The sequence below is a fragment of the Ambystoma mexicanum genome, chromosome 4q (genome assembly GCF_040938575.1).
Source record: "Ambystoma mexicanum isolate Mex_15411 chromosome 4q, UKY_AmexF1_1, whole genome shotgun sequence".
Classification (NCBI taxonomy): Eukaryota; Metazoa; Chordata; class Amphibia; order Caudata; family Ambystomatidae; genus Ambystoma; species Ambystoma mexicanum.
Window position 1 is genome coordinate 1109569897 of NC_090928.1, and position 16482 is coordinate 1109586378.

At 49.7% G+C, this 16482-nt stretch overlaps 1 protein-coding gene across 1 annotated transcript in view; it reads right to left on the bottom strand.

The window, feature by feature from the left end:
- Nucleotides 1-16482, bottom strand: part of COQ8A (coenzyme Q8A) — a 1433786-nt gene that overhangs the window by 408311 nt on the left and 1008993 nt on the right. The window lies entirely within an intron of this gene.

The following is a 16482-nucleotide window of genomic DNA, read 5'->3' on the forward strand; positions in this document are numbered from 1 at the left end:
GCCTCTCCATTCCGAAGCCTTGTTTTGAAGTTTCTGAATTCTTTCGCTGGATGGTCTCACCAGGCTTGTGTGTGTATGAAACTCCGCTCCTAGGAAGACCAAGGTCCTCGAAGGCTCTACGGAGGACTTGTTGAAGTTGATTGCGAAGCCCAGTTCCTGTAAGAGGCACATTGTGGCTCGTAGACTGTCTCGTGTTTGTTCCTTGGATGAACCTCTGACCAGCCAGTCGTCTAGATATGGATAGACATGATGACCGTCCTTCCTTAAATGGGCCGCTATAGGGGCCAAGCACTTGGTGAACGTCCTGGGGGAGGACTTGAGCCCGAAAGGGAGGACCTTGAACTGAAAATGCTTTTTCCCCCCCCGACGACGAATCTTAAATATCTCCTGTGTCGTGGGCGTATTGGAATGTGAAAATAGGCATCTTGAAGGTCTAGAGATGATAGATAATCCATGGGTTGCACCGACCTGATAACCTCTTGGAGCTTTAGCATTTTGAATCTTAGGCTCTTTAGCCACTTGTTGAGTACCCTCAGGTCGAGAATGGGCCTCCATTTGCCGTTTGGCTTTTTTACAACAAAGAACCTGGAATAAACTCCTTGTCCTTCCTGTGCTACAGGAACTCTCTCTACCGCCCCTTTTTGCAACATAAGCGCCGCCTCTTGTCGTAGGACTCGGAGGTGGGGCTGTGTCGAGAATAAAGGAGGAAGACGCGGAGGCTTGTCTTTGAATTGCAGCGCATGACCCATGCAAATCGTGTCTAGGACCCATCGATCTGTGGTGATGCATTTCCATCGGTCGAAGTGATGAGAGACTCGACCCCCCAGGACGTTCCGAAAGCCGTCATTGGTTGTTGGTTTGCTTGGTCTTCGTCGACGACTGACCTGAGCCTCGTCGTCTGGAGGCTTGATAATCCCTGCTTCTACGAGCCGACTGGGACGCTCGTCTGAACCCTTGTGACGAGTAAGAGGGCCTGTTGAATCCACGGTCCCTCGAGGCTGCAAAGCGGGAGTTTCCAGAAGCACCCCTGAAGGGGCGAAAAGAACGAAAATGTCTACCCGTTTGCAGGGTGCCGAGGGACCTAGCAGTATCCGTGTCTTCTTTCATCCCTTTCAGCGCTTCATCAACCTTTTCGCCAAACAGGTGTTCCCCTTCGCATGGCATGTCAAGGACTTTGTACTGTACTTCAGGACGGAAAGCAGTACATTTGAGCCACGCTTGCCGACGAAGCACTACTCCATGGTTGATTTGTTTGAACCCAGATTCTGCTAGGTCAACTGCGATATTGATAGCGTGGTTCGAGGCCTCTTCGCCATCCCGCAACAGTAACATAGCTGCTTTCCGGTGTTCGTCTGGCAGGTGTTCTAGGATAGGGGCCAATTTGTGCCACATTTCCCTATCATATCGTGACACGATTGCTAAGGAATTGGCTGCTCTTACTGTCGTCGCTCCGACCGAGAGCACCTTCTTTCCAAAGGCGTCCTGTCTCCTAGCCTCGCTTTCAGGTGGCGTTGAACATTTTTGCTGGACCCTGGCCTTCCTAGTCGCTGCCGCCGACACCACCGAGTCAGACAGAGGCTGTGATGTTAGACATTTCGGAGTGGACTCCGGAGCTTTAAACTTTTTCTCAATCCGTCCCTTTATGGCCGGCTCCGAGAACGGATGGCGCATCGTTTTGAGACCTTCTTGCCACACGTGGTCCAGGATTGGGATGGCAAAAACCGATTTTCTCCTTTGACCCATATGGTCAAAAAGGAAACAGTCTTTCTTCTGCTCCTCCGGAATCAAGCCGAATTCGGAACAAGCTTTCCCCATCATTGCATGGAATGCTCCCACATCATCCGGGGGAGACGGCTGTGACTGGCCCCTCGTAGACTCTACCTCTACATCCGAATTCCATGTCGGGTCCCTCGAAGGTGACAGGGAGATGTCTGACCCTGAGTCACCCAGTACAGAATCGGACTCCGACAACTCACCCTCCTCCTGCGCTCGAGGACGATCTTTTACTGCCTGGGGAGCCGATGGGTGTTTCGTCGTCGATCGAGCCGTGCAAGTTTGCTCGTCGACGGAAGGTACAGACAGAAGTGACGATGATGTCCCGGGCTCAGGGAACTGCGTATCCAGCCGCTGCAGGAGCTTCTGAAGAGTATTAAGCACATCCAGAGACAAAACCGTCTGGGGGGTCAATAACGTGGACGATATCGGTACCACACCCCCGTTTGCACTCGTCGCCGTCGTAGTCGACGTGGAAGGCCATAAGCCTAAATCCGATGGTTGCAGAACCAGATCACCTTCTCCTTCCGCCGAGCCGGCCGTGTCTGGCTGCAGTAAGACCTCCGGGGGGATCGGGTCATAGACCTCGGGCAGCCAAGCCATGGACTGAGTCCGTTGACGGGGGAATCCCCACCGCTGCTGCTTGAACGGTAATAGGCATCGTCAATGACACCGAGGTCGACGAGCAAGTCGTCGTCGAGCCCTTAGACTTCGTCGTCGATTTGGATGCCGACTTCCCAGCTGAGGCTTCCCGACTCATGGAAGACCTGGGACGGTCCCCTGAGGAGGATTTCGACAGCGCTAGCCTCTCCGTCTTAGATGATGAGGAGGAGGAGGACTTTTTATGTGATGAGGAGGAACCTTCCTGTTTCCTCTTATGCTTGTCCTCAGAGCGCATTTCAGCTGGCCGTACCTTCTTCGATGGAGGTTCCGACCTACTCCTGGAAGCCGTGGAGCCAACTTCCGAAGCCGGGTAGGCCCCTGCTCCGTCATTAAGACAGTCGACCAGCCTTCTTTTTCGGTCCTTAAGGGTTTTTTGGGAGAAACCCTGACAAATTTCACATGTATCCGCCGAGTGGTGCGGGTGGAGACAGTAGATACAGTCCATGTGGCCGTCACCTTCATAAACCTTTTTGAGGCCACAGGTAGCACACGGGCGAAATAACGCTTTTCCAGACATAATTCGCCAGAATTTGAACTTCGCCGAAGCGAAACAGACAAAAACAACCTAGTTTTCACTAGTAGTAAAACGCGAGGATCCCGCTACTTTGAAAGACGGTTGAAATCTGAGGGAGCGCGGGGGCGGGGCCTGTATTTATATCATGACGCCCTGACGGCGCGGGCACGCATGATACAAAACGAGGTGGATAGGACGCATAAGCGTCGAAAAAGTTTTCCTACGGGAAAAGGTCTATATAATGTACCGGGGATTCCCAGCCCAACGACGGGGAATATTCTAAGCATGTGAATCCATGAAAGATCCAATGCTGGAGAAGCCATCTTCCTTGTGGCAGTACTTAGCAGGAGAGCGAACCAAGACTGCCCAAGTACAGGGACAAGGAAACCCGGCACTGGAACCCACAATCTGAAAAGGCAAGACAAAGTGACCCTCTCCCTCAAGGCTGTCCTTGGCAAACCAGAAGACTGAGTGGGCTATACTGGGGGAAACCTGGGTCAAGAACTATACTTGTACATGAAATATTGAGAAAGAATAAAAACTGAACACCGCCAGCCCTCACCCAAACACCACTCTCCCCCAAATCCCAACTACTTGCCCCCCCCCCCAAAAAGGTAAAAACTTTTCTGATACAGAATGTTAGATTGGTAATCATTTGTCTGGGAAGTATTGGAATCGTGGGAAGGAAGTCATTCCCCTGGTTAAGAATTTGGAAACAGAACTGTTTTACCAAGCCCAGGAGATGGCAGTCATTCTCCTGGACCAACAGTGACACAACCTTCTGGTTTAGTGATAGGTGTAATAGACCGGGTTAGAGTTGACACAGGACGGTGGACTTTTTAGTTTACAAGGACATCCTGAGAGACCCATTAGCATTTTAGCTGAGGCAGGGAAACCCCTCATAGAATTAGGGAAAGTTAGGTTTTCCCTTTGTTTTCTCGGTGAATAAACATCTATAGCAAACACTATCCACTTGTGTGTCAGTTTCCTCCTTCTGCACCCTTACAGAACCAAAACCAGTCCAAACAAAAGGATATTTTGAAAACGGAGAAGGGTGATGGGCAACTAAAAAGGTGACTTTGCATTAGCAAGGGCAACCTCAGATCCATTTGCAATATGCTCTGTGCAGTAAGCAAGCAGCGACCAAATCTATGTACTTCTACAAAATAAAGCTTCACCACAGATCAGGGCCATTTTGCCATTGGAAGAGTTCACTCCAGTAGTGACTATATGAGAATCAGGTCTAAGAGTACCAGAGTGCTGCTGAACAGGCTGGAAGGTATGGTTTAGACTCATGTTAACAGGAGGTAACTCATGACAGCCAAACCTCCTTCGACTTGAAAGCTCACCGTTAGTCCGCGTGCCTGTGACTGGAAGCAATGAGAGGTGGGCACAAAGGGATTTAGTGTTAGCTGAACACAACTATTCATTTCACCATCTTCATTCAATCAACTGATGGCTAGAGAGTTGGCCATGATCCTTTGGCAGCAGTGGCTGGTGTGCAACAGGGGTGCTGATTAAATCTCGTTCTCAGACGCAACCAGCATATCCAGAGGCTTCCTACCACTTCTGCAAATCTCACATTGGCAAGAATACAGGCATCAAAAAGATGCAATGGCAGGAAAAACGGTTCTTGTATGTCACGAATGCTAAGGAGGACAGCCAATTAATATCTGAAAGACCTACATTTAATCTTTTGTACTTTAAATATGCAACACTGGGCAAAGCTTCACTAAAATGGGCATTCTCCAAATGGACCATGAAAACCTTTCCCGTGCTTGTAGGAAAACTCTTCAGGACCTCAAAGTTCTAATATGGCCAGTCTGTTTGAAGGCCATTTGACGGCCATCCAATTGTCATGTCAGGCACCCACTTCTGCATATACACTAGTATGTAGACAGGAAATGTAATGCACCTGTATATCAGTACCCATACAGCAATGTAATGGTGTGGTCTGTTGGATAAGAATCCCCTTCACGAGGAAAAGACCAGCTTTGAATGACTGAAAAGTAGTCTTCACTAAGTGCTCTCCTGAGGAGACCAAAGACTAAAGCAGTATGAGGTGGCAGTGTGTCCCTCTACCCGTACTACAGAGAGTGGTTTTGTTCAGATACTGCAAGTGTGACAAATCACATTATTCATACCATTCTGGAAATAGGTATGCAAGCCAACTGAGATTCCTACCCTTCGCTCCACCATGAAGAGCAGAAGATTAGGTTTGAGCATGCTCAGGTGTACAAAACATGCAAATCCAATGTAATCGGTACTACCACACCATGAAGTGGCTGTGTGCTTGTTGAAGATTCGAGAAATGTTGGTGTAGAAAGTCTGTCCAAACTCTTGCATGCGAAGCTTAGAAGGCACCAGAGTTTTTTTTAGGATATTACAAGAACACAGATCTAAGCAAGAGGGGGATGGATAATGGGAATCTGATGTAATTTTCCAAATGGGTGTCATTGTGGCATTCCAAAGTGCTGCAGACCACCCTTCACAGGATAGAGTACTGGGGCTGTGTGTGAGGGCCCTCTAGGCATTAAATTAGCTGCAACACCTTTCCCATACCCTGAATCATCTCAACCTCACCCACCCCGCCCCGTCTCTTAGCCACAACAGTCATGATGGCATACAGCAAGATTGAGGGTATGAAGTTTGGTTTCTTCTCCAACAGTATTGCAGAAACCCTTGTAATTCCACCCACGGTTTTATTTGCCAGACTTTTGAAAAATTGACAATTGATGAAACCTTGAAAACATGCAGCCATCTTCTCGTGTTATGGGGGATTTTTCTTTTTGCTGCCTTCCCTCCCTTAAGCATCAAGCGGACATATAACATTTTGCTATTGGGTTGACCCTTTCCCTTTTTGCTTTACTGGTCTTGCCAAGCCAGTTTGTTTTGAGGGCACTTATCAGTCGCCATGGCTATCAGTGAAGGATAACTGTTTGCCATAGTGAAGTTCTTACTTTATTTTTCCTGCACGCATCACCTTTTGAGAATTGCAGTAGTGACAGTCTTTCTACCATTGTTTTTGGCAACTCTAGTTACTTGCATCTGTTCGGGATGGGCTTGTGGCAGCAGACGCTTCTCTTTTTTTATAGCCTCGTCCACTTTTGCATTTTACTTCTTAATGCCTTGTAGAGTACCATATACTCTAAAATGGTAGTGCCACAAGATTTTCACCTGTCCATTGCCCATCTTGTAGTTTGATGACCTTCCTGCCCTGGAGCGGACCTCTGACGACATCCGATGTGATAAGTAGGACGCACGACGCCCGTAGCCTCAGTTGGTTTTTTCCCCCAGAACGTGTGACATTATACTGCCAGTCAGATACAGCCTTGCAGAACGTAAGCTGCCATCGCAAAAGAAATTCTGCAGCGGGGAAGGTAGGGAGGGAGTGATATGAATACGTCGTCGGACCATCCCATCGAAAGAACGTTACCAGGTAAGAAAGTAACTTGCTCTTCGAGGGGATTGGGTCCTCCGATGTATTCCATATCTATGACAGACTCCCAAAGCAGTACCATAGCAAGGAGGAGGGAAAGAATTTAGAATCAAAATTTAGAATTGCCAATCAAATAGCAGACAAAGGACCGCCTTGCCAAAGGCCAGATCCTGTCCTCCGATGGAATCGATGGAATAGTGACGTACAAATGTATGTACTGAAGCCCAGGTGGCTGCATCACAGATGTTGCGATTAGGAACACCCCTCTGCAGGGCAGTAGATGCATCCATACCCCTGGTAGAATGGGCCCGCAAGCCAGCCAGTGGGTCTTTACCCGCCAAGCGGTAACACTCCTAGATGGCCAAAATAATCCAGCGAGACAAAGTCTGTTTCGTCACAGCTTGTCCCAAACGCTTTCCAGCGTAACCAATAAAGAGTTGATCGTCCATTCTGACCCAGGACATGCGCGAAACATAAAAGCTTAAAGCTCTCCTAGGATCAAGCCTATGGAGCCTCTCCTCTTCCTTACCAGGAGGTGGAGGAGGATAGAACGCCGGAAGAACAACCTTCTGGCTCAAATGAAATTCCGAAACCACCTTCGGAAGAAAAGAAGGACGAACTCTAAGGACAACCCTGTCCTTGTGAAATACAGTGAAGGGTGGCTTAACTGAAAGTGCCTGTAACTCACTCACTCTCCGAGCGGCAGTAACCGCAACTAAACAGTTTTCAGAGTTAACAGCCTCAAAGGGCAAGAAAGTAAAGGCTCAAACGGAGCACCCGTAGGAAACTTAAGAACAAGGTTTAAATCCCAACAAGGCACCAGGAAAGGCAACGGAGGGAACACATTAGTGAGCCCTTTCAGAAACTGAAATTAAAGGGATTTTAAAGTAGGACCACTCTTCAGACGAGCGCTTAAAGATGGACAGCGCCGCCAGGTAACCTGTAATGGTACCCACTTGCAAGCCCCTGTGGGCCAAAGAAAGTAAAGGACAGAACCATGGGGATGTCACATGCAAAAGGATCCACATTCTGAACTCTGCACCAGTCGCAGAACTTACGCCAATGGTACAGAGACTTTGTTGCTGGCCGTCGGGCCGAGAGCAACACCTCCATCATGTCTTCAGGGAGGTCCCAATCCTTATACCTCAACCTTTCAGAAGTCAAGCGTGAAGGTTGAGGGATCTGACCTCTGGATGGAGAACCTGACCCCCCCTTCCGTGAGAGCAGATCGTCTCGGTAGTGAAGACGACGTGGAGGACAGATGGACAAGTCGAGAAGGTCCGAGTACCACGTCCTCCGAGCCCACGCCGGAGCAATGAGGATTATCCGGCAACCGAACTTCCGTAACCTCCGCAGCACTTGCGTGATGACGGGGACTGGAGGAAACGCGTACAGCAGTGGGAATGACCACTCCACCACGAACGCGTCTCCTAAGGCTCCTTTTGGAGGAAATTCCCACGAGCAGAACCTCTCGCACTTCCGGTTGACACTGGAGGCGAAGAGATCCACTTGTGGGGTCCCCCAAAGGGCGAATATCTCCAGGAGAATCTCCTGAGCCAACTCCCACTCGTGAGAGATCGTGCTCTGCCTGCTCAGAGTGTCCGCCGTCCCGTTTTCGTCTCCGGCCAGATGAACTGCCGAGATCGAAACTTCCTGCTGGATGGCCCAGAACTCGAGCTGCATCGCCTCCCTGCACAGAGGAAGTGACCCTGCCCCCCCTTTTGTGGAGGTAGTGCATGGCCACTGTGTTGTCCGTCAGGATCAGGACATTCTTTCCTCGCACAGTCGGCAGAAAAGCCTTCAGGGCTAGCCTGACGGCCCTCAGCTCCAACAGATTGATATGGAGTCTGGACTCCGACGGAGACCAACGACCGCTGACTGTCAGCTCGTTGGCCTGAGCTCCCCATCCCGTGAGGGATGCATCCGTCACGATCGTCACCTCCGGCCAGGGAAGCCAAAACGGAGCCCCCTTCATCAAGCTGCCTTTGACGGCCCACCACAGAAGGTCCTGGGCGACCGAGGGCGGCACCTGAACCGGGTTCGACATCCTGCGACCATTGCATCTTGAGTGCCCACTGCAAAGATCTCATCCGCTGGTGAGCCTCTGGCACCAGAAGAATGCAGGATGCCATGAGGCCGAGCAACCTCAAGAACTCCAACGCTGGGAGCGTCTGGGCATGCTGAAACTTGTGTACCATCTGCTGAATGTGAAGAGCCCTCATCTGGGGAGGAAAACACTGCCCCAGGTAAGTGTCGAGCACTGCTCCGATGTACTGGAGCCACTGTGTTGGCGTCAAATGGGACTTCTTTAAATTGAGGGAGAAGCCCAGCCTGTGAAGGGAGTGGCAGGTGACGGACAGATGATCCAGGACATGCTCGGGAGAGCTCCCCCTGATCAACCAATCGTCCAGGTAGGGGTAGAAGTGAATCTCCCCTTACCTGAGATGCGCTGCCACCACCACCATGAGCTTGGTGAAAACTCTCGGGGCGGAGGTCAATCCGAACGGCAGGACCCGAAACTGAAAGTGCGAGTCGCCAACCGCGAACCTCAGGTACTTCTTGTGCTTGGGATGGATCGGCACATGGAAGTAAGCATCCTTGAGGTCGAGAGACACCAACCAGTCCTGAAGCTGAAGGGCCTGGAGGACTTGAGAGAGAGTAACCATCTTGAACTTGTCCATCCTGAGTTTGTTCAAACCGCGCAAGTCCATGACGGGTCCCAATCCCCCGTCTTTCTTCGAAATCAAAAAATAAGGGGAATACCATCCCTTGTTCCTCTCCGCTACAGGCACCAGTTCTATGGCGCCTTTCTCCAGCAGGGCTTGAATTTCCTGCGCAAGGAGTGTATCCGGACTCTTCAAAGAGGTTCCCTGGTGGATTGTCGTGAGGCCTCTGCCGAAAGGGAAGACAGTAGCCGTGGGTTATGATCTCCAGAATCCACACATCTGAAGTAATGGCACGCCACTCTACAAGATGCTGCGCCAGCCTTCCCCCAACCGCCGAACCATGGGACATGGCCTCATAACTGAGTGGTAACGGCTGCCGCGTTACCGGAGGGCAAAGAGGCAACTGCCCGAGCGGCCTTGGCACCACGGGTACCCTTTCGTCCACCTCTGGTACCCCTGCGTTGGCCTCTTTGGCTGCTAGCTCCTCCTGCTTTACTGAAGGACGAGTAATAGCGAAAGGAACCTCCCCTCCATTGCTGTCCCCTAGGACGAAAAGGCGGAGATTGGTGAACTGCAGTGCCCAACGACTTTGCTGCAGCTTTGGAGGTCTGCAACCTTTCAAGGCTCTCCTCAGCCTTGCTGCCAAAAAGGTGTTCACCGTCAAAGGGCATGTTGAGGAGCCAGGACTGCACATCAGGAGCAAACCCCGACTTCCGCAACCACGCAAACCTGCGTATCACGGTGCTCGCCACCATGGACCGGCTGACGCATTCAGCCATGTCTGGACCATAGCAAGGAAACCATCCCGTTCGTCCCCTTCGGGAATATGTTCAGGCGCTAACGCAACACAGTTCCACAGAGTGTGTGAAACGAGACAAGGCACATATGGAGTTGGCCGCCTGAAGCGCCATACTACCCGAAGAAAACACTTTCTTCGCCCAGTCATCAAAACGTTTGTCGTCCCTATCAGGAGGGATGGTAGGGTACGACGCCTGCTTTGCCGGGGCTGCCTGCACCACCAAACTCTCCAGAGTGGGGTGCCTGATCAAGTAGCAGGGGTCGCTACTGGCTGGACGGTATTTTCGTGACAAGGACCTGCCCACCGCCAGGAGACTCTCCGGAGTAGCCCAAGCCGCCGCCACCCTTCTCTGTAGAGCCATATGAAACGGCAGTACCGGGTCAGTTGGGGGACCAACATCAAGGATGTCTGTGAGATCATCCTGCACAAACTCCCCTGGGGGAGCAGACCATCCCAAGTACTCGGAGACAATAGCCATAAGGCGCCGGTACGAGGAATCGGCATGAGAGCCAGGCTCAGGCCTACAAAACTCCACCTCCGGAGAGGTGTCCAGTCCACTGGCATCATGCAGTGACTGCCTCAAATCGTCAAAATGGGTATGGCCTGAGACCATTTCATCTGGAACCTGACTAGGAACCAGGCCTTCAGAATCCTCATCCACCTCCGAAATATATTCCAGGTGGTGAAAAGAAGGCACCCGAGAGTGCTTGATCTTAACCAGAGCCTTTCTAGGGGGTTCCCCCGTGCCACGGGGTACCTCCGACACCCCGGCCTCGAAAGGCGTCGAGAGCGTTGAGTGAATTGGCGCCGAGAGAACAGGCATCGGCACCGAGAGGATCGGCGTTGAGTAAATCGACGTCAGATGCAGCACCGCCAGCATCGACGGCGTTGACAGTCCTCGAAGCCGGAGCTCCGAGTGTGTCCTTCAACTACCTGAGCGTCGACGGCTTCGACTACTTCCTCGGAGCCGGAGCCTCGAGAAAGCCCGTCAACTCCCTCGACGCCTCAGGCGTCAATGTCTTCCTCGAAGACATCACAGGTGCACACGGTCTCGAACGCGTCGAGGACCGGGACCTGGAACGGGTATGTCGAGAACTAGTCCCCTTTTCCGAACGGGACCTCTCCCGTGACTCGTGCGGACCACTCTTGCGAGTGGTGTCTCTCGACCTCTCACGGCCGACCCCACTCGGGGGCGCGGACGGTTTAGTACCCTGCGACTCGAGAATCGCCAGCATTTTCTTCCCGAAGGAAGCCCATTCCTCCGGCGTCGCACGGCTGGTGGGGTAAGCGACGTGCCGGGCAGAGTCCTCAGAAGAGGACCTGGAAGACGACCGCCATCGGCGCTTCCGAGAATGCCTCGAAGAGGCCGAGGAGTGTCGAGACCGACTCTTAGAAGGAGACCCACGAGACATCCGACGACGACGTGGAGAGTCACCTCTCGAATCATCCGTCAAAAGCCCCGCAGACTTCGACTTCCGGGGCTTGGACACCCGACCTACCGACAACTTCTTACGTTACCGTAAGGCTTTGGACGTGAGCGACTGGCAGTCGATAGTCATCCGTGTCATGGGCCTCCCCGAGGCACCAGAGGCAGGCGTCGTGCGAGTCCGTCACCGACATCTTGGACCCACACGCCCCGCACTTCTTGAAGTAGAAGACATCTTCTTACGAAGGATTTTCTCACAAAAATGAACAGGTTCGAAAAACCGAGAAGAACAGAACTCCAAAGAGTCGAGGCGTAACCGAGATTCACGAAGCAACACGTTTGTGGTAAAAACAGAACTGAGGCTACGGGCGTCGTGCGTCCTACTTATCACATCGGATGACGTCGGAGGAGGTCCTTGACGACGGCGCATCGACGTAGAAAAAAGTTTCCGAAGCAGCACAGCTGTGATGATTACCTGTCATAGATATGGAATACGTCGGAGAACCCAATCCCCTCAAACTCACCATTAAAAGATCGTCAGCCTGTTCTTCACTTGCCTGGTAGAGCCCAGCCTGTGTAGATCTCATGAAGTCCTTAATCGTTGTTTCGACCCCTAGACCATGGGAACAACCAGACTCGACCAATATTTGAAGAGCCAGCAAGCTGAATCGCTCTGAAGAGTCCATAAGTCATCCTGTGGGCTAGGCAGACGTTGTCCTGTGCCACTACGCAGAAATAGTCACTGCCCCGAGTAAAGCCATGCAACTCTGCTGATCCCAAGCGTACGAAATAAGCATGTCCCAGATGTTGTACCTGCACCACGAAGAGTGGTCTTGCAGGTCCAGTTTACCAACAGTTTATAAAAATGGCTAGCGCTGTTTGCTGCCTTTATCTTGGTCCTGGAAGCCCTCTGATGTAGTTGCCAGAGTGGTGGTCCAGTAATCCGTGTCCTGGTTGTTGTGGTGGGTCAGAAGGAGGAGTCTGACACTGGACATTTCTATATTCTTTTAATGAAATTATAATCTCGTTATTTCATTCACTTCATAGTCCCAATTCACAACACTTGATACACTCGAGTTCTCTCCATTCTTTAACAATTATTTATTGGGGCTTTCCCTCTAGCCCCATACCAGGGTTTTCCACTTTCTCTCAGTTGCACATGCAACCTTATTAATCACGTTCTGTACTCATTCACGATATGTCCAGTGATGTTGGTTCACTGTTCGAATGTTGACCTCATTACTGAAACAAGCTTCTCCATTCATAACACTATGTCCCGCCGGCCTTCCACTCCTCCCGTACACCGAGGTAACTGTTACTCTCTGGTAAGCCGCTTTGCCTTCTTGCTTCCAGGTCTCGGCCTTCGCATTTGTCCCGCTCTCTGCAAGATTCTATGGTTGCTTTCAGCACACCCGGCTGCACTGGTCTCAGCGTTACTAGCCAGGTGCATGGCCCCACCACGATACTGCCGTATTCACACGCCACCACCACATTGGATGTTCTCATCCAGACCTGCGAACAGTTTCTCTGTTGTCTGCCTTGCTGGGCCTATGGTGTCAGACTGGCATCCTCCGACCTCAATTCCGCCTCTCCATGGCGTAATTATGTCAGGGGGCTTTCCCTGTGCACTGTACTCTCTTCCTCTGTGATCCACTCATCTAACTTAAACAAATATCTCCTTAAAGAGATATTCCCTTTGCCTGTAGATGGAGTGTTAGATTCAACATTGCCTAAAGCCAAATATGACAACGATACAGTATTCATTATGGAAGAAAATCCCATCTGTGCAGATACAGTGGTTGGCCTACAGAGTTCATTGTGGGAAGGAGAGTCCTTGTCCCTAAGACAGCCACTCCTAGTGAGGGTCCCACTTGCCCAGACCCCTAGGGAAGGTCTTGCAGAGCGGGGTCACCTCCCTAGCATCAAAGTGGGAGGCTCCCTCCTTGGTCAGAAGGGATGAATACCCTCGACTGGTCATTGTCCAGCATCCAGAATAGACCCATTGGAGCACAGAACCGTGATTTAGCCTGACAGAGCTAACTTCCAAAGGCTCCTCTGCATAGCGGCCCGTAGGCTGCCTACAACAGAACCTAGGCACGAATCCAGAAGACCCAGCAAATTCAAGACCTTCCATGGTGGCCCCAGCGTGAAACAGTCGGTTTTAGCCCACACCGAGCCCCCCATCTCTGTAGGCTTCTATGAGAGCAACCCTCTCTTTCTCTCCCTTGCCTAGCATTGAATTGCGGTGTCCTGCCCGATATCCTGATCTGGGTCTCCTCTAAGGTGCTTGTATTGGGAGACTGAAAGACCTTCCTCTTGTCTTTTCCAAACTTTGGAAAACTTACAAAGTTCTTGTTGTCGGTATCCAGGCATTGTTTCGAAAACAGTTTCGAATTACAAACGTTTCGGAAAAAATGCATTTTTTTTGTAGGTAAAGGTTTTATTTTAAAACTAAAATGGGAGTTAAGGGATAAAAAAAAAGGGGTTGGAGGGACCCAACCCATTAATTTTTTTTAAATGCATTTTTCGACGCATTTTTATTCAAAACTTTGCCATTCGAAACTATCACTAGGAACCCTTGTTGTCGCAAGCAAACACTTGTTCAAACCTACCTGAAGCGACTCAACCTCCGGAAAAAACTTTATTGGACCTGCGACTAAGGGCACTAGGCCCCTTTTCTAGCTAGGTGTTACGATTGATTTCTAAAATCAACCCTCAGGTGGATTATGGGAGGACAACCTACTGTGTTGAATAGGAAAGCCTCTGATGTCCAGACAAACCCAATCAAGGTAAGCAGCAGTGAGGTAAGGGTTAGAATTAGGAGGGGGTGCGAGAGTGGTCTAGGGCTACAATGACTCCAAACACCAAACATTACTGTCAGATAGGCAAGTGCAATAGTATACAATAAGCAATGAAAACTCTAGGCAAATGTGGTCCCACACATACTCAAATAGATACATTCATCCTATGGAGAATCGCTGGCATATGAATAACCAGTGTAATGCAGGCAAGTACTCTGATGCATAAGGCTCAGTAGACACTTAAAAAAAAAAAAATTCCTAGCACTTAGTAAATCCAGCCCCAAGATTGATTGGGGCCTTGTGCCATCAAGTTATCAGTTCCAAAGTTATACTTTTCAGGTAGGTTTACTATGATTGGACGATGTCAGTGGTTGGAACCCATTTTCAAAAAGGTAAGAGAAATGCAAGTAACTCTACATCCCACTACACTAAGGTAGGCCTAGGGTTGGATTCTTGACCAGACCACCAACGATCTCAGTCAGGAAAGAGATCGGGACAGGATCTTACACCCATGTAACCCTATGGAGGATGGGGTTGGAGATGGGTGTTAGGGGAGGGAACTGATGTTAACATACCTCAATTAGATTTCTCCAGAGACCAGTGGTTAGGTACCAGAATCTGTTGGTAATGTTCTATACTTGGTCTGGTGAATGGATGCCCAGAGGTCAATTTATGACGCTGGATTTAGTTTTGGACCTTGTAGCTGGACACTATTGCAAAGAAAAGGAGAATGTGACCTCAGGACACATTCAGGGAGCAAAGACTGATTGCAATGGGAGTCAACACGATCAGTAGACAAAGGAACAGGTCCTGCACAGCTTCTATTGATGCAACAAGGTTGAAAATGCTGGAGCAGGTGTCTTGTAGCATAAGCTGAAGATTTGCAAAGTTCCAAGGACGTGCTCTGAATCGCAACAGCTGCAGCAGGTAGTCTGGGGGCGAGGGGACTGAGGGGAGAGCTTGTCAGTCCATCCGTTTGTCCAGGAACACTTCAGAAGGCATAGATCGAGACTGGTTGTTCCCATTGGTCCATGGGTCAAAGCAATCGACTAGTGCCTTCTTGAGATCAGGCAGAGGAGCAGGGTGTTACTGTGACTTCACTGGAGTAAATGCTAGTCAGCTGCAAAGGTCATCGTTAGCTGCACTTTTTCGTGAGGGACTTTGTGCCAACTATAATCTGTGGAATGGCTGCAGGAGTTCTCCTACATCCACAATTTGGAGAGCCGCAGGTTGAAGACCTATGCTTTAGGGCAACAGACTTGGTACACGCTAGAGCTTGACTTCAGAAACTGTATATGGTGATGGTCCCTTATTTACATAAGTTTTATGTGTAATGTGTGCTTAACAGATATTGTCCTTACTTGAAAGATAGCATTTACTGTGTGAATACATACTTGGGAATTGTAAAGCATTGTGTAACCCACAACTGTGAGTTGTATATATGTACTAAAGTATTTTTAATTCCCTTGAAATAAGTTTGCCTTAGTGTAGACTAACAATTGCTATTTTTATAACTTAACTGTGTGGGTCTTTTACTTCCCTCTTCTGCTAAGTGTGAACTGTACTACACAAACGTCCCCCCCCCTTCCTTCTTAGTTCAGCCTTTCTGCTTGGTCCAAGCTACCTTTGAGTGGATTTGCTCAACTGGGGTTGTAAACCTTGCTACCCCTACCTTGCTACCCCTAGCTTAGCTTTTCCAAGTCCTACGCCGGTAGTGACTTTGAAAAACCCTCCAACAGTGCGTGAGTGACCAAGCGTGGCCAGTGAGCCCAGGCCAAACCATAGGGGTTGGCGGGGGGATCCTCACCAACAAACATTTTTAAAATAAGTTAAAATGGTGCGTTTCCAAACACCCTTTTTGAGTAAAATGCCACACTATTTGCAATCGGTTTTGTATGGTAGCATACAGTCTGATAAATGTCACCACCAGTGCACAGCAGCATTTTCTAACATTTTTAAGATCACTTCCCCCACAAAGTATGTATAAATTTTAGTTTTTTTTAAAAATTGTTCTCATTTCATTTTATGTCAATCAGGTTACAGCATTTCCATTAGAAATTAACAAGCATCAAAAACAATAAAAGGTGTTGTCGCCAAACAAAGACAATCATAATCCAAATCTACATTTCGACAATGCTTTTGTGAACTTTGTTCGCTTTTAACTTCCTTTTTAAAATAATAATTGTCAATAATCCCGGTTTTCCCCTCCCTCCCCACCCTACTCCAACCCTACAAGACTTTATGGACTGCCGTTGAGGAATGTGCTTTCTAGTGTGTGGTGAGTTGCATAAGAGATTCCCTGTTTGGGAAGTTAGCGTGATTTTTCATTGCCTTGGATCGTGTGTTGTATTAACAGGTGTTCTATCGCAATGTGGGACCATGGGGTTGGTGGACCTGTAGG